Genomic DNA, 4,509 nt, shown 5'->3' with positions numbered 1-4,509 from the left:
TTTTGGTGTGGATTTGTTCTTTCTATATTTTGTGTGGCTTTCCCTTTTGTGTATATGCCTCTGTGTGCTGTGTGGGTTTGTGTGGGTTTGGTTTTTGTTTATGTCTGTGTGGGCCTGTGCAGTCTGTGATTTTCTCTTTTTCTCTGTGTGTCTGTCTCTCTGTTTGTATCTTCATGTGTAAATTCACTGGAATTTTTCAAAATCTTGCCAGCTTTGCCAATTTTCACCAGGAATTGTTCTCCATTAACAAATTCTCACGTGTTCCCTACTAGTTGGTGACCATTTCCCCAGGGGCTCTCAGTCTCAGGGGCCTGATTTCCCATTGACCCTTCCCCCTTCTATTGGGACTGGGAACTAGCCAATCAAAAACCCCACTAAGTTTTAGTAAAGGGCCAACAGTCCCTTACACGAGCCAGCCCCATGAGGGTCACCGATGGCCAGAGAAGGCAGCACAAGCTGGTCCCATGGTGTAATGGGCAGCACTCAGCACTCTGAATCCTGCAGTCTGAGTTCAAATGTCAGTGGGACCTTGTGCTGGTTTGTGGTAAAGTCCTGGAGCTCAAAGTGCTCAATTTCCCTATCTCCAGTTGTTTAAGAGTGAGTCTTTTCCCTCCGGCTGGGTGACTCATACCCACTGGAGCCAGGTCTTTGGTTTAGATGGCTGCAATAGATTGGGGTGTAGAAGTGGCTATGGCTGCCTGTAGTCCGACCTGGTGGTTGGCATTCTTGCTGCTTCACCTGATGCCCACAAGTTTGGCCCTTGTCCTTGCTGCCACACTTTTCCTCTGGCTCACACAGCGCTTGAAGAAAGGAGTGCCAGGGCCGGGATTAATAGTCAGGGCTTGGCAGGAGGGAGATGGAGCCCAGCCTGGAGCCCCTCACACCTTCCCTCCTCCACGCACCTAGAGCAGAGGCGGCTTGTGCTGACAGCTCCAAGGGAAGGTTTATAAGCCACTGAGCAACAGAAGGCGGGGCTAGAGGAGGGGACAACCATGCCTATGAATGGCCAGCAGACAGCCACAAAGACCCCTAGCCAGGCTTCTTCCTGCCATGCCAAACACCCACTGAAAGCGACCCGCAGACCAGTATGTAGGGCAGCTGCTGATGCTCTGTGGCCAACATCAGAAGAAGGTAAGAAAGCAGGGCCAGCCCCCTGGTGTGGCCTCTGTCTGTTCCCACTCAGGTGCTCACTTTTGCAGTGGGGCAGGAGATTTTACCCCAAGAGGCTTTTCCCCAGCTGGTGAGAAGCAGAGAACACTCAGGCTCCCAAGGTGCTATTTACCAACCCTCTCAAGCACAGGGACAGGTGCACACTTGGAAGAGGGAAACTGCTCTACACGCCAGCCTGGCCAGCCGCCCATTATCTTTGGCAAGTCAGGAATAGCAAAGACTAGACTGGAAGCACCTGGGGCTCATGCCCCAGCCTTTGTGACACCCAACTCCCAACTCCTTCCTGGGGCTCTAGCTGAAGCCAGAGCATTGGCCTGAGCGGCCAAGAAGCGGTTCCAGCCCTGAAGGGAGCAGGACTTTCAGCATGAAGGTAAAATTGCAGCAACACAGCCATGAAGAGACTTGAACTCTCAATCTCCTGATCTGAAGTCAGACATCTTATCCATTAGGCCATGTAAGAAAAGCCCCTCCAAGCAGTTCTTTAGAAAAGGCAGACACTGTGTTTCTAGGGTCTTCTACTGAGGGGGGCCGAGACTCTCTGGGCACAAGAAGTAGAGTTCCCAGCGACATGTGAGAATTAATTCTATGGAGCCAGGTGCAGGACATTGGCAGGGAGGCTCAGGCATGGGGGATTGGGGTGCAGTGGACGGGCTGGCTGTCTAGGTGAGGAGATTTAGTGACCCTCAGGTGCAGGAGGGAGGAAGAGGAGGAGGAATTGGCAGTGGCCGTGGAGAAGAAGAGGAGAGGTGGAGGCTCTTAGCAAGCCTGGCTAGCTCAGTCAGTAGAGCATCAGGCTCTTAATGGGAGGGGCTGGGGTTTGAGCTGCTGTCCAGGGACTCAGCTTTTAAGTTGCCTTGTGTGCTAGGAGCCAAATGATTCCTGGTGGTGCCCAGAGCCATGTGTGGGACAGAGAGGCTGAGACTTGTGGCACTTGCTCTGGGGCAGGGATCCTGGCAGCTCAGACTCAGGGAAGGCTTCTGCGCTCAGAGGCGCTGACTTTGAGAGTTCCCGGGCGGTGCTCAATGCCTGCTCAACCACAGGCCCTGCCCCCAAACCATCAAATCTCTTCCTACCGACCCTGCCCCACTTCTTTCTCTCCTCACTCCTCCAGCACACCCCATCAATGGCCAGCGGGAGGCGCTGAAGGAGAAGAGGAGGAGCTTATCAGCCAGGCCTGCTAGCAGGTGGGAGGTGCAGGGGCAGAGACGGCTGCTGGGCACCTTTTTTTTTTTTCCTCTCTGTTGGTTCTGCAGCCCTGTAGCCACTGACTTGGCTCCTTTCGCACGCTAGAGAGAGAAGCAGAACCAGGGCTATGGCTGATCTATGGGGCACTAGGTGAGTGCCAGAGGCTTCAGGTGCTGAGTTTGCCTGACCCCTCAGGGACACAGTGTGAGATGGTGCCCTAGGGATCTCTATGAAAGGAGCAGAACAGGATTTACCTGGGGTGGGGAGAGAACTGAGAGTGTTTCAGGGGGTTGTTGAGGGATATTGCCTGGGTTAGAGACTGGGTAAAACACAGGCCTTGCTGTGAGCAGGATTCAAACTTGCACAGGGGAACCCTATTGGCTTTCAACTCCAACACCTTAACCACTCAGCCATCAGCACAAAACTCCCCACTGCCAGAGAAACTGGTAAAGAAGCCCAGTGCCCAGGCATAAAGTCATCTGAACTACAGAATTCCCACCGCAAACCTGGCTCCCAAAACACGGGGGATTTGGGGTTTGTTCTCTTTGCTTAGCCACGTGCAGTCGCACAGAGAGCGCATTTAAAAGTCTCCCACAGAGCGGGAATGGGGAATGATTCTCAACTTGAAACTTAAAGTGAATGAGGATGTCTGGACCAAGGGGCCAGGGACTGGCCTTTGCTATAGAAACCAGTGACATACGGAACCAGGCTAAGGAAAATGTTTCCTGGAGTCAGAAACTGGATTAGCAGCAGTATTGTGCAGAGAAATGTCTCACAAGAGGAGTCAGCGCATTGTTGGTTCAGTAGCAGAAGTCACAGATACAGCGAGGGAGGTCTGTGGATCGGGAGTGAGGGGCACTGGCAGAGCAGTGAGAGGGGAGCCCAGGGCTGGGATAACAGGGGCTGTGGGTCAGGACAAGCAGTTCTGCGCAGAGTGTTCAGAGGTGCCCTGTATCTGCCCTTTCTCTGCACCGTCCCTGCTCCCAGAATGCACCAGGCCCTGGACTGAACTCTTCCCTTGCAGGCTGAGCTGGTTTCGTTTGCTGTGATCCTGTTAGATGGGCAGGGAGGGAAGTGGCAGTCCCAGCCCAAAGCCAACGCCCCCCTGTCACCCAGCACCCTTGGCCCCAGATCCACCCAGCCTAGTAGAGAACTCAGCAGGGCAGGTCAGCCAGGAGCTGTGCCCTGCCAGGCACTCAGGGGCATCTACCCTGCAGCTGGGGGATCTCTCCAGCGTGGTCCATGGGAGCTCATGCACTAATGGGGTAGCGGCAGCAGCTGCGTGGTGGGTTGGGCTGGTGACCCGGGTCCATCTCCTGGGGTTGGCTGGGTTCTTGCTCAGGCGACTGGCCCCAGTCACCGGCCGAGCCCCCCAGCCACGCTGCTGCTGTTGGTGCACTAGCCTTGGGTGGAAGCTGCTGGCTGGCTGGACCCTGAGGGTGGATCAGGCACTAGGGGAAACCCTCCGGCCTGGAGATTTGTTGCCGAGATTCCTGGGAGCTGCCCACCCCCATAGCTTGTGTGGCTGCTCCCCGGGGCCCAGCAATGGCTCTGGAGGGTGGCTCGCGTCACCTGGCGGGAGGTGATCCAGGCAGTGGGCAGCCGGGGGGTCTGACTTACTGATAAAATTGGTCTCTTCACTCCATGGTGCTCGATGGCCTGGGTCCCTATCGACACCTCCCAGGAACAGGTCGGGGTTGAATGGGGTTAGAATTTCCCTCTCTTTTGCCTACCTGCTCACTCTTGTGGTGAACGGTGAAGATAGTTTGAACAAGGCCAGGTAGCTCAGTTGGTAGAGCATCAGGCTCTTAATGTGAGGGTCCAGGATTCAAGCCCCTGTCTGGCTGCTCAGCTTTTACGTGGCCTTGTGTGCCAGGAGCCAAATGATTCCTGGTGCTGTCCACCAGCCACATGCAGCTTCCCAGAATCCATGGCCATTTCCTGGAAAGGTTCCTTTCCTCAGAAATCAGAAGAGAGGCCAAATCTGCAGGAGCAGGCCTAGAACGAGCAGTCTCTGGCTGGCAGGAAGTGCTGTGAGGCCATGTCATAAGTACTTCATAGCTCTTCTGCCTGTAAACAGTTAACAAAATCAGGGAGCCTGGCTGTCACCTGACCAGAGGATCAATCAGGGGACAGGATACTTTCAAATCTTGA

At 54.7% G+C, this 4,509-nt stretch overlaps 1 non-coding gene across 1 annotated transcript; it reads left to right on the top strand.

Moving 5' to 3' along the window:
• The first annotated feature begins 4,129 nt into the window (after positions 1 to 4,129).
• TRNAK-CUU lies at positions 4,130 to 4,202 on the top strand. The gene has a single exon. It is a non-coding gene; the product is annotated as a tRNA-Lys (tRNA).
• The last annotated feature ends 307 nt before the right edge of the window (positions 4,203 to 4,509 follow it).

The sequence above is a fragment of the Gopherus evgoodei genome, unplaced genomic scaffold (assembly GCF_007399415.2).
Source record: "Gopherus evgoodei ecotype Sinaloan lineage unplaced genomic scaffold, rGopEvg1_v1.p scaffold_74_arrow_ctg1, whole genome shotgun sequence".
Taxonomy (NCBI): Eukaryota; Metazoa; Chordata; order Testudines; family Testudinidae; genus Gopherus; species Gopherus evgoodei.
The sequence above is the reverse complement of the archived record's forward strand: the minus strand, read 5'-3'. Positions and strand labels throughout refer to the sequence as shown.